Source organism: Elephas maximus, chromosome 5 (genome assembly GCF_024166365.1).
Source record: "Elephas maximus indicus isolate mEleMax1 chromosome 5, mEleMax1 primary haplotype, whole genome shotgun sequence".
Classification (NCBI taxonomy): Eukaryota; Metazoa; Chordata; class Mammalia; order Proboscidea; family Elephantidae; genus Elephas; species Elephas maximus.
The window spans coordinates 32,024,320-32,039,253 of NC_064823.1; positions in this window are offsets into that span (position 1 = coordinate 32,024,320).

The following is a 14,934-nucleotide window of genomic DNA, read 5'->3' on the forward strand; positions in this document are numbered from 1 at the left end:
AACATGTTATGAATAATCATCACAACAAAATTCACCTAAATTCACTTGTCTTTGTTTGTTAATGGGCCTTTTTATTTTCCAAGCTAGAAAATGACTTTCCTTTGTTCTCTCTTTTCATTTAACTCTCAGAATCTCACATACTCTCTTACTTTTTCAAAATATATATATATATATATATATTTTTAATTTTACTTAAGCTGCCTATTCCTAGCTTACCCCAGGGGGGGATAAAATAAGAATAAATTCATTTTAATGGAAAATGCCCTTCCTTAATGGTTTTTCCACTTTCTCAGTTGGAATGGAGAGAAATAAGTAAGGAAAGTCACATAAAAACCACCCGTTATTTTCCAACACTCGGTTTTAAATATCCAAGCAATATATTCAAGGTTGTCAGCTAATGCAGGCTCCATATTTTAACTATTACGGAAGTGTAGGTATGGGAAGAGTGCAAGTGAACCCATATATAATGCATTTTTGTTTGTATTTTACCCTGAGTAGAAACAAAGTGATTTAGAGAAATAAACAAAATCATGCTTTTAAAACTTTATCATTACTCTCTAATTAATTGAACTCCTTCTGAGGTAGGTGTACTAGGTGATGTGAATCTTGGTGTCCATCTTAGCTTTCCGCCTCCTAAACTACTGGTGTTCTATTTTTCAGTTTATTGACTTTTGCCCTCATCGTTAGTATTTCCTTTCTTCTGTTTGCTTAGATTTAATTTTTTGATTATTGATTATAAACCTTTTGCTTTTCTAATGTAACCATTGCTTTACAGAACTGCTTTAGCTATATCGCACAGATTTTTTTTCTTGAATTCACAGTAGCGTATAGTTAAAAAATTCCTAATATCCATTATGATTTTTATTTTAACTACTCATATTTTATAGTATATTTAAAAATTTCTAAATATATATAATAATGGATATGCCCTCGTATCTATTATTAATTTCCAACTTAGTTCTAAGCTTCTGTAGGAATATATGTGTTCATTTGTATTCCTTTAAAATTCAGTGAGGTTTGTTTTATGACGACGTATATGGTTTTTTTTTTATATGGTTTATCTTGGAGAATGTTCTGTGAGCACTTGAAACGAATGTATATTTCTGCAATTGTTGGAATGTTCTATAAATGTAATTTATTTTAATTTGATTGATAGTTTTGTTCAGGACTTCTATAATTTCACTGAATTTAAACTATTTCTTCTCTTACCTATTGAGTCAGGAGTGTTGAAATCACTAAAAATAACTCTATACTTTTTCTCTGTTTCTCCTTTTATTTCTGTCAGTTTTGGTTTTACGAAATTATAAGTTCTCTCATCAGTTGTATACACATTTAAGATTAATATAGTTTCATGTTATTTGAACTATGTAATCATATGAAACATATGTCTTTATCTTTGGTAATGTTCCTTTTCCTAAAGCCTATTGCTAGATATTACTACAGCGGCTCCAGAATTCTTGGGATTAGTGTTTGGATGGTATTTCTTTTTCTATTCTACTTTTCGTTTCTTTTTACCTTTGTATGTAAAGTATATATACTTATTGTTGACAGCTTAGAGATTTTGTTTGCTTTTATTTTTTAACTGTTTGACTAGCTCTGCATTTTAAACAGTATGCTTAATTCATTTACATTTAATGTAATTATTTGTGTGGTTGGGTATAAATCTACTTGTTGTTAGGTGCCATGTAGTCAGCACATTTTTTTTTTATGTATAACAGCATTTATCACGATGTTATTTATGGAGCCGGTTGTGAGCATTTTCATTTTCTTCACATTCAGGTGTAACACATGTTGAAGGCTGTAAGTGTTTCAAGTCATTTTCACTTTTGGCAGGCAAGGTTGTGTCATCTGCATATCCCAGGTGGTTAATGAGTCTTCTTTTGATGAAGCATTCTTTTTCATACAGTCAAGCTTCTCAGATTTTTTGCTCGGCATTCTGATGGAATAAATAATGTGATACAACCCCACCGCGCAATTTTCCAATTTTAAACCACTCAGTATTCCCTTGTTCTGTTCAAATGACTATATCTTGATTTATGTCCAGGTTCCACGTGAGCATAATTCAGTGTCCTGTAATCCCCATTCTTTTCAATGTTATCCATAATTTACTGTGATACACACAGTCTAATGACGTTTTGCTATCAATATAACACAAGTAAACATCTTTCTGGTATTCTCTGCTTTCAGTGAAGATCTCTAACAGCGGCACTCATTCCATGCCCTCTTCTGAATCTGGCTTGAACTTCTGGGGTTTCCCTGTCAGTGTATGGTTACAGCCACTTGAATTAACTATAGCAAAATTTTGCCAGTATGTGATATTAATGACATTGTTTGATCATTTTCACATTCCATTTGATCCCCTTTCTTTGGAATGATCGCTAATAGGAATATCTTCCAGTCGTCTGACCAGTTAACTGTCTTCCAAATTTTTTGAAATAGGTAAGTAAACACTTTCAACATTGCATCCATTTGTTGCAGTATTTTAAATTGGTGTTCCTTCAACTCCTGGGTCTTTGTTTTTCACCAATGTCTTCGGTGCAGCTTGAACTTTTTCCTTCAGTACCTTCCATTCTTGATCATAGGATACCTTTTCAAGTGGTTCGGCATCAATTAATTCTTTGCAGTACAGTCACTGTATATTCCTTTGAAACTCTTTTAATATTTTCCTCATCATTCACGTTTTTGTCTATAAAATCCTTCAGTATTGCAACTCGGAGTTTGAATTTTCTCTTCAGTTCTTTCAGCTTGAGAAATGCTGATTATGTTTTTCCCATGTGGGTTTCTAACACCAGGTCTCTGCACATTTCATTATAATACTTGATCTTGTCTTTTGGAGCTGCCCTTTGGAATCTTCTGTTCGGTTCATTTACTTCATCATTTCTTGTGTTCATTTTAGCTACTTTGTGATAATGAGATTTTATTATTATTAATCTTACCTGCTTTTTATTCCTTTTTCCCTTTCATTCTTACTTAATTTTACCAATTTTTTAATTTATTTTATGAATCTGGGCTTACTAAATATAGCTTCTGCATTTTTTTATTGGTTGATCTAGAGTTTATAGTATTCATCTTGAACTTACACAGCCTGCCTTCAAATAATAAGACTTCATGTACAAAAACTTAGAGATACATACTCATATTTACTTCATCATATCCTTTATGATAGTATTGGCATGTAATTTACCTGTACATAAATTACAAAATGAACAATGCATTATTTTAGCTTTTAACAACTAATTGACTTTTTAGGAATTGATTAAAAAAAAGATTTTCTATTTACCTATGTCATTACCATTTCTAGCACACTTCATTGCTTTGAATAGATGCGTATTCCCACTTCATATCATTCTCTTGCATCCTATAAAACTTCCTTTAAAATTTCTTGAAGTACAGATCTTAGGGTGAAAAATTCTCTTAGCTTTTGTTTGTGTGAAAATGTCATCATATAGGGTCACCATGGGTCAGAATTGACTTGATGGCAATGAGTTTAGGCTGGTTTTTATATCCAACAAAAAGATATTTATATTTTTATTTTAAGGTCTTTTTGATGGCTATAATACTATATGTTGGTTTTTTATTTTTTTTTTTAAGCACTTTAGATGCTATGTCATTGTCTCCTGGGTTACTTTTTTTCCTGATGAAACGTAAACACTCATTCTTCTCTTTTTTTTTTTTTTGCTTTATTTTGAATGAGTGTGTTGGGACTGCTCTGACCAACAGGATAGAGTAGAAGTGATGTTATGTCATTTCCATTTGTACCGCATGTCTAAAACCACCTCAAAAACCTAGTGACCTCAAGTCGATTCTGACTCATAGGGACCCGCATAACTAGATAAGCAGAATTCCTTTTTTGTTTCTTAGAAGCGAGTTTCCATGCCCTAAGAATTTTCAGTTTAGAGAACCAGTCTGTAGAGAACCACTATTAAATGCTGTATCTGTTATTAAAAAAAAAAAAGTCACTTAAAAAAATGTGTAAGGTATCAAGACATTTGCAAGTGATATGATGTGGTAGTGTTGCTGTTTTTAACAGATAAGAGTCAACATCTCAAGGACTCAACACAAAGAAATCTATGGTTTATTTATGTTATGTCTAATTGGTGTAGGGGGTAATGGGTCAGGATGGGAGTGATTTGCTCTTTTATATGTAGATATCATTAAAAGATGTCATTTGAGAAGAGTTGAAGGAAATCAGAGCGATCTATGCATTCAGACTTTGGGAAAAGAGCATCTCAGTCAGAAGCCACTCCCAAGGCTCTGATGTGGGAGAATGCTTGGCTTGTTTAAAGAACCTAAAGGACAATGTAGCGGATGAATGGACAGCGGAATCAGAGCCATAAGCCTAACATGCAGGGCTTTATAGACTGTGTTATTTGTATTTTTCTGTCAGCATGAATTGAAGGTACTGGGAGACTCGAGCGGCAGAGAAATGGAATACTGTGGTTTATTTGTTAAAGACAGCGAGGGCCAAAGTGGATACCTGATAGAAGGTTATAGCTGTAGTTCAAAGGAGAGAGTGTGATTTCTTGAACTATGTTGATTGTGGTGAATGTGGCGAGACGTTTAAATTTCAGCTATATTTTGAATGCACACCCATCTGTGATATTCTTTCAGTTTTAAAATTATTCTGTGTCACCTACGTTCAATTAAAATCAATTCTATTCTATTTAATTTGAATCAAATTAAACATAAAGCTAATACAGCAGTATTGAACAGCACAAAAAAAGCAAGATATGCTCTCTCTCTATATATATATTACATAAATAAAAGATGGTTATGGGGTCAGCCATGTCACCACACTTTAAAATTCATGGAAATAGCAACCCTATACCACAAATTATATTAAAGTAAGTATATTTAAAAAATTCTTCTTCCTTCATATACATTTTTCCATGATTTTATTTTGAAAATTTTCAAACATATAGAAATATATACCAACTTACTCTCTATCATTAACATTTGACTATATTTTTATTACACACCTATTTATTCATATCGCCAGCCATCCCTTAATTAATAACATTTGTGAAGTATTTCAAAGTTAATTGCAGAGAAAACCAATAGAAAAAGAAGTTGAAGGACATTCTACAAAATACCTTATATGTACTCTCCCTAATTAGTTGCAATACTTCAGCATATACACTATAGAAAACAAAACCCATTGCCATCGAGTTGATTCCGATTCATAGTGACCCTATAGGACAGAGTAGAACTGCCCTATAGAGTTTCCAATGAGTGCCTGGTGGATTTGAACTGCCAATTTTTTGATTAGCACCTATATATTTAACCACTGTACCACCAGGGTTTCCATCTGTCTATCTATCAATCTATCTATCATCTATTTATCTATCTATCATCTATCTATCATCTATCTATCATCTTTCTATCTATTAATCATCTATCTACTATAGAGTTCATAATTCATGTATTAAAAAAAAAAAAAAACCATTGCCGTCTATTCTGACTCAGCGACCTTATAGGGCAGAGTAGAACTGCCTCATAGGATTTCCAAGGAGTGGCTTCCAAAGGTTGAACTGCTGACCTTTTGGTTAACAGCAAAGCTCTTAACCACCGTGCTACTGTATTAGTGCGCTGGGGCTTTCAAATGTAAATTTTGCATACTGTAAAAATCACAAGTCTTAAGTGTATGTCATAAGTTTTAAAAAATGCATTCATCTGTGTGACACAAGCCCCTATCAAGATGTATAGTACCACAACAGACCAGAAAATTTTCTCCAGTTGTTTTCCAGTCAATCCCCAGCCCAACCACTCGGACTGTTCCAAAATTTTATTCAATTGAATCATATAGTGCATATTTTTTGTGTAAGGCTTCCTTCTGTTGGCATCATTTCTTTTTTTTTTTTAGATCCATCCAAGGTTTTATTTGTATCAGTAATCCTTTCTTTTTTATATTGCTGAGTAGTGTTAGCTTTTATGAATATATTATTGGTTGTTTATTGATGGAAGCCTGGCTGTTCCCACTGTTTTGGTTATTACAAATAAAGCTGCTATATATATGCTTGTATTTTTTTTTTTTTGCAAATTTAAGTTCTATTTCTCTTGGGTAAATATGTAGGAGTCATAGGTTAATTGTATACTTTGTTTTTAAGATATAGTTAGACTTTTTCCAAAGTCGTTACATCATCTTACGTCCCTAACAACTGCGTATGAGAATTCCACTTGCTCCACAATTCTCCATTTGGTCTTAGCAACTTTTTTTTTTTTTTAACTTGAGCCATTTTGTTGATGTGTAGTAGTATCCCATAGCTTTGATTTGTATTTCCTTGATGATCAATATTTTTGAACATGTTTTTATAAGTTTATTGGACATTCATGTATTTTTTGTGTTTTTTTTTATGAAGTATATGTTCAAATATCCTGCCCATTTAAATTGGGATGTCTATATTTTTTAATTATCGAATTGCAGGAATTCTTTCTATAACCTGACTACCAGTCCTTAGTCAGGTATATGCTTTGTGTATATTTCTCCCAGTCTGTGGCTTACTGTGGAAAAATAAATCTTCCTTCGATTTCTCAGTGTTCCTGCAAAACCTTAATCTCATGAGCTATAGAGATTGATATATATATAGAGAGAGAATATTTGTTTTCACTTCCCCCCCAAACAGTTTACTTTTTACACACCATGAGAAATAAAGCTGATTACGTGCAATAAGACTCATGGTTCATTTTTTTTTAAAATATGGATATTGATTTATTTCAGCAGCATTTGTTGAAAGACCGGCTTTTTATTTGATTATTTTAGTGCCTTTGTCAATACTCCTGTGTCTGTATAAGTGTACTGTTATATTAAGCTATTTGTTGTTATCCTTATGGATAATTCATGCCTGAACAAAGCTTATATAACACATGTATTTTTGTGTAAGGCACATCACAGCCTTCTTGTGCTTAGGAATGCTAGACAGTGCTGTACTTCAGGGCATTTTAAACAACAATACCACCGATTAAAATTAAAAAAAAAAAACAAACGCGTACTAAAAAGCAAAAAGGGTAGGATGAAAGCAGAAAAAAGAAAAAGAAGGCAGAACATTACCTCGTTTAGCCTCAGATGGGAATGTGTGCATCAGACAACTCAAAAGTTTTGAAATTCTCTGTGCATGAGCATGTCTGTCTGCAAATGACCATGAAAGGGCTGAGTATTGATTCTGAGCTTACAAATAAATTTTAGGGGGCAGGCTAACTCACTAATATGATATCTGCAAATAATGAGGGCCAGCTGTGTAAGCATTAAATAAAAGTTTTAAAGATCCTAAAAAATTGCTTAACACAAAAAAACTCTTATCCAGTTTTATCTTCTTTATTATTTATCATTCTTCTCTTCTGCTTCATCTATCAGTGCTTATAGAGAAGTAAGCTTTGGTACCACCACCCGTCTGTCAGTTTATTGTACTCTGTACTGTGGTGGCTTGTGTGTTGCTGTGATGCTGGAAGCTATACCCTCGGCATTTCAAATACCAGCTGAGTCACCCATGCTGAACACCGTTCAGTTGAGATTCCAGACTAAGACAGACAAGGAAAAAGGCCTGGAGACCTACTCCCGAAAATTAGCTAATGAAAACCTTATGGATTACAACAGAACATTGTCTGACACACTTGACTTGGACATGTCATCAGGAGGAATTAATAGCTGAAAGAAGACATTATGTTTGGTGAAGTAGAGGGCCAGCAAGAGCAGGAGAGACACTTGGTAGGATGAATTGGCACAATAGCCGCAAAGATGGCTTTGAACGTGCCAGTAATCAAGAGGACGATTCAGGACTGGACAATGTTTTGTTCTGTTGTAAGGTTGCCATGAGTCTGAGTCCACTGGACAATAACTACCTATCTATCTAAACTTTGATACAAATAAATATTTGTTGAGTTATTAATAATAAATCAAAACCAAACCCGCTGCAGTGAAGTCGATTCTGACTCATAGCAACCGTATAGGACAGAGTAGAACTGCCCCATAGAGTTTCCAAGGAGCACCTGGAGGATTTGAACTGCCAGCCTCTTGGTTAGCAGCCGTAGCATTTAAGCACTACCCCACCAGGTTTCCTATTAATAATGGTATATTAAAAAAGGTTATTTTAAATTACTTTTCTGAGATATAGCTGACACACAAACTACATTTATTTCAAGTGTGCAATTTGATGTATTTTGATGTTTGGATATACTGTAAAACTACCATCACAATCAAACGTGAACATGTCTAATACACCAAAGGTTTCTACATATCCCTTTCCCTGCAGGCAACCACTGATGTGTTTTCTGTCACTATAGATGAGTTTGCACTTTGCAGAGGTTAGTATAAATGAATTAATACAATCTGTGTTCTTTTTGTCTTTCACTTGGCATAACTCTTTTGACTTTCATACAAGTTATAATGTGAAATAATAGTTTACCCCTTTTTATTGCTGAGGGGGTATTCTTTTTAATTACTTTCTGTTTTCCTTTCTAAAGCAATGTCATAGGTTTTTTGGAATCCTGCCTCTAACATCTAACACAGTGCTCTAAGAAAATGTGTTTTCTTCAATGTTATATATTTTGTTTTAAAAAAAAGATGTTTCTGTGATATAGCTATATACATGCACTCCTTGAAGTAAGCTAATCTTAGAATTCCATTTGATAGTACAATCAGCACAGTTCTTTTTTCCTTATGTGTATCAAAATTTTAAATTACAAAAATGCTCCTTTGATAATTGAGCTTCAGAATATGGTGCCACTGGGATACAAAACAGTAATAAATCATAAAAGAACTGGTATAAAAAAAATCTAGTAAAATAGCAAATGCACAAACTAAAATAAGAGAGATAATTTTATTTGTTGAGAAACATATCCAGGCATTACTACATTTCAAACAATACTGTTGAGATATCTTCCAATTTCCCACTTAGATATTAGAGATCTGTGTAGTAAATAAAGATCAAGTTACTATGACTAGAAATGCTCTTCCAAGCTTCTCAAAAAGATTTGGAGATAGCCATATATTTATAACATGTAAATTTGTAACATGTAAAGTAAGATAAAAAAAAAAAAAGCCAAGGTTACTTGAATTGATAATTACGGAGGGAAACCAAAACCACTTAAAAATATTTCTACCAGGAAATGATTTTGTACCTACGAGGCATGCGAAATGTGCCACCATCTGGCTTTTAATAATATTATGCCTCTCCAATGACTGCATGAACAAATCACATTTTAAATCCATTCAAATGACTTGTAAAACTCAAAGAGTCACAAATAAAGCTTCCGGTTAAAAATGTGCCACCATCTGGCTTTTAATAATATTATGCCTCTCCAATGACTGCATGAACAAATCACATTTTAAATCCATTCAAATGACTTGTAAAACTCAAAGAGTCACAAATAAAGCTTCCGGTTTTCCATATGATTTGGCACAATCTAAAATCATTTAAATAATGGCCATGTCAATTTAAAAGCATATCATAATTATTATAGAAGATTTTAAAAGGAAAAACAGGTGTGGTCATAAGATAAAAGGAGTTTGCAAATGGAGTGTTTAGAATTTTAGAGTTGTATGTATTTATCAAAAAAAATCAAGTTATAATATAGGAGTTAAAATATCATGATGAAGTTCATATCTGCCACACATGCTTCACATTTCATGGAACAAGACAATCAAGCATTAGGAAAGGTGTGTGATGGAAAAAAAAAAGAGCAATAGGATTTATGGTTTGCATTTTACCTCTTTTATAATTGGTATTTATTCAAAAAATAATAAATTCTCAGCATGAGTCAAACGCCAAGTTAGGGGCTGATTATACCTTCATGAACAAAACAGACATAATCCCTGTCTTCTTGGAGGTTATTTTTCTAGCGGTAATTCAGGAAATAAACGTTTACCTGTACAAGAAGACATATAAAATGTGACAACTGTGAAAAAGCAAACCAAAATTTCAGGGAGAGGATGCTATATTGGGCTATTGAAACCCTCTATTGGTCATTTTCATTGTAGCTGAGATTTGAAGCATGAGAGGGAAGGATGAGAAGAAGGTAGGAAGTGGGAGGAAGTTTTTCCAGGACAAAGAAGAGCTTATATGAACAAAATCTAAAAGGCAACCAAATATAGGAGGATCTGGTGGCGTGGTGGTTAAGTGCTATGGCTGCTAACCAGAAGGTCAGCAGTTTGAATCCACCAGGCACTCCTTGGAAACTCTATGGGGCAGTTCTGCTCTGCCCTATAGGGTCACTGTGAGTTGGAATTCAATTGATGGCAGTGGGTCTGCTCTTTTTATGCCAATGTTTTCAAAGATTATTGTTTAATTCTCACAATCTTCTTTCAATAATACATCATAACTATATGTTTAATAAATATTTTTTAAGTACTTATAGGCACTTTATTAAAATCAAAGTTAATGGAATATTTAAATATGCAAATGAATTATTTCAATTTAAGGTTTAAAATATCTATCACATTTTATTTTGTCAAATTAATTTGCAAAAAAATGAGCCTAGAGACAGGAAGATTTAATAATACGAGTGAGCAAATAAAACCACAGAAAAGAAGATGCTATCACGTTCAATCCTACGCATATCAATTATCACTTGACATTTCCAGTAAAGATCTGTTTGAAATGCAGTGTGTCAAATATCCCAGAGTCAGATCGTGTTTGAACACTTCAAACTCACATAACTAGAATTATGCCCACCCAAATATATATATTTTTTCTCCTAGCTAGTTCTCCTATTAATGGCATTATATATACAGTTTCAAATATCAGCATCTACAAAACACTTCCCCTCCTTTACTGATTATTTACAAATTTAAATATTTGAATGATTTAAATTGCATATTACTTTAAATTGTCAATTAGTTGTCATTAACAAGGCCGGTAACATAGTAAATAGCTTCTCTACCATGTGCCTCTTTGCCTGTAGCAATCAATCCCTTGCTAACTAGTCTCCAACCATCAGCTTCAACTCCTCACACTAGCCCAAAGTCAGGTCTTAAAACATAGTCACTCTCAAGTTGTAAACACACATTGATTAAATTATAATTGTCTGAACACATCCTATTCTTTTCTGTTGTCTTGTTATTGTTCCTGATATTACTTACTCTTTTCCTCATTCATCTATCAGAGCCAACTTTACACATTTTTAATTCTTCCTCATCTTGAAGCCTTTATTTTTTTCCTTAATAGCATAAATCTTTCCATTCTTTAAAATACCAATTTTTTTTTTCATTTTTCTTCTATAGAATTTCTGGCATTTTGCCTTAAATTACACTTTTTAGCATGCATGCTGTTTTCTTCTAATAGTTTGCAAGTTTTTTGCAAGAAGGAGCTATTGGAATATTATCTTGCATAAAGTAAAAGGCACTACTTTTTTGGTGGAGTTGAACTTCAGAAATAAAGTAAATTTCCAAAGAGTTTCATAATATAAACTATTTAACATAATATCAACTTGAAGTAGTGTATGTTTTGGTGAACAGGAAATTGCTAACTGACATTTCAAAAGAATGAGAGTGTTAACTGGTTGGTCTTTAATTTATCGGAGATTTATTTATAGAGCTTCCACTATGTGCACGATATGAGTCTAGACAGAGATAATTCGGAATTCTGGTATATGTCTTTTACTTTTATCCCGTATTCTCCCCATGAATTTAAATGTTGTAAATGTCAAAAAACATTTATTCACCACATTAAACCAAAAACCAAAACCAAGCTCAGTGCCGCTTGAGTTGATTCCACTCATAGCGACCCTATAGGACAGAGTAGAACTGCCCCATTGAGTTTCCAAGGAGCGCCTGGCAGTTTCAAACCGCCGATCCTTTGATAAGCAGCGGTAGCACTTAACCACTACGCCAACAAGGTTTCCATTCATCACATTATAATTTGCTAAATATAGATATTTAAAAAATTTTGGTTCAAAGTTTTAATGGGATTTAAGAACATGGCTTGCTAACACTCTACCATTTCCTTACTTTCAGACTTTTCATTACTTTCAGAATCTTTAAATAAACATTTCAGTGAAATTAGGATCTTCTTTTTTTTTTAGTAACAATTTATTAATATTGTATTTCTATTTCTCTCTAATAACCAGCACATGTTGTACATATCAAAATGTTCTCTAATTACTGATATATTAATATTCACAAGTGACAAAGTAGCATGAGGTCTCTACAACTGTCCCAATAAAAGCATTCATTTTATAAGTCATGTTAAATTTTCTAGTAAAATCTGATTATTGAGAAGAAAATCTTAGATGAGATTCTTGATGCTAATTATATTAGTCAATCGAATGTACTGTATCAAAGAAATTAATGAATTTAATAATTATCACATTAAGATTAAATTATTCTTTGATCTCATTAACAACAACCCTCAATGTAAGACATGTTGAGAGATTTTCATTATTTTAATTAAGTGGTAATTCCCTTATGGAATTGTATTTAAAATAACCAAATTAGAGAAAAATTATTAGCATGCAAACGAGGAAGTGTTTTAACTTCAAACTACAAACAACAGTTCACAAACAAAAAAATCTGGAGTTCTTTTTAATTGCATATTGGTATGGTTTACATTTGGAATCCTTGACATGTCAACAGATCACTGTAAACGTGGATTAAAACTCAATTTTTTTCTATTTAATTCTTCACAAATAATTAAACATGAAGACAGTCCCACAACGGATGCATTATTTCGTCAAGTATACAATATTAGCTTTTATCAGGCCTTAATAATTTTATAATATGCATTGAGTAAGCTATCCAATAAATCTCGTGCAGGTCTGTGTTAGCATTACATGTAAAAAGACTTTTAGTCATAGCTTGCTTAGTCATACACAATGCAAAGCAGAAATGCTGTGCTGGGTTGCTAAAAATGATAGACCCAAGCCTCAAAATAAGAACAAGGAGGGCTGCTGAAAAAAAAAAAATTCCGTAAGTTTTCTTTTTCAGACATGTACTTTTATATTTCAAAACCAAATAAATGGTGGCATGTTTTCCTTGGGACCCCGGTGGGTCTTTGATTTTTAGTTATTTCTACCCTTTGTACAAACATATAACCAAAAAAAAAAGGGGGGGGGGAATTAACTTACATTTCCAGATCATTAATAAGCTTAATTATTAATTAATGATAAAGGAAATTTCAGTTAAAACCATATTGGAAGTCATTTCAAATCCACTAAAATGTCTAATAAAATTCTGTGAATACCAAAAATTGTCAGTGATAGAGAATAAGTGAAACTCTCATGACATTACTGGTAGTGTAAAAGATACTACCGCTTTGGAAAACTGACTTAATAATTCCACTTGTGGGCATTTACCCAAGATAAATGAAGACACGTGTCCCCAAAAAGGAATTTTATGCATCATATCCAAAAAGTGAACACTCTTCAAATGTTCATCAACTGGTGACTGACTAAACAACTTAGAAAACAGGCATATTCTGCAATAAAAAGGACTAAACTGCTGATACATCCAAACACATGGATAGATAGATCTGAAAGATACTATGCTAAGTGAAATGTCAAATACAGAAGATGATACACTGTATGTTACCTTTTATATGACAGTACAGAAAATGGAAAACCATGAGATAAAACAGAGTAGTGGCTGTGGAGCAGGGCAAAGGTGGTGGTAATAAGGAGGAACAGGGAATATTTGAGATGATGAGCGTGTTCTATACCTTGATTGTGGTGGCAAGTACTCATCTTTATACATTTGTCGAAATATATCAAACTGTTGATTAAAACACATGAATTGCACTGTATGCAAACTCCACCTCAATTAAGATATGTGAATCAGACACAAAAATCAAGTAGGTATAGCAGAAGATACCAACAATGTGAAAGCCTTTGTATAATGCTACAAACCAAAACACACCAAATATGAAATGTATTTTAGGGTGTATGAAGTGTAGAACTTTAATAGTAGGGAATGATGAAATGTATAATTTAGGGTGTATATATGAAGGGTAGAACTTTAATAGTAGGGAATGATAGTAAGGGACTATAAACAGAAATTTCAAAATCATGGTTGCCTTGGTAGATGAGAATGGAGGAACAGGGGAAGTTTCATTGTTACTGGTATTATTTTAATTTTTAAGTGATGGCTTATTAGCCTTGATTTTGTTGTTAAATTTTATAACTTTTGTGATTCATATGCATTGTTCTATCAATTGTTACCAAATAAAGATAACCATTAGTTTATTCTACCTTCAGCTATCAGATTGAGAAAATATTTATGTGGTCCTAATTTGGACTCTTTATTTTGTTCTCAAGATATATATGTCCATTCTTTGTAATAAGCCTGATAATTAAAATGTCCTGAAATCACACAGTGTAAGTTCTTCAGTTTTTTTTTTTTTTTGGTTTGTTCGTTTTCGTCAAAGTTGTTTTGGCTGCTCTATGTCCTTTGCATTTCCACATACATTTTAAGATCTGCTTGTCAATTTCTTTAAGACCCCTGTTGGAATTTAGGTAAATTTTGTGGAGAATTAACATCTTGACAATATTCAGTCTTCCCTATGTTTTTTTTATATTTTATTTCATGAAGTAATACATAAATAAATAATTATAAAGTTGCTATTATTTCATATGGTGAAAAGCACAATCTAGAAAAACAAAGCAGGGGAAGAGAGTCCAGGAGAGCTGAGATCGTACTAATTTCAATGATAAGGGGATCAGTAAAGAGGTTTCACTAAGGAACTGACAACTGAGTAGGGACTGAGTAAGGAAGGTGAGAAAGCAAGCCTGGTGCTATCTTGCTTACACCAGGCACAGGGAACAACAGGTACAGAGGTCCTGAGTTCAGGGAACACCAGGGGGCCAGTTTAGTTAAAGGTTTGTCAGTTTTATTGAGGACTTCACATTGTTGGTATTATGATTCTGGGTATTACAATGTGGTAGCTCTGGAAATGTGATTCTCCTACTCCTCGGGGAGGATTGCTATTGTTATTTAATGATAATGCAGTT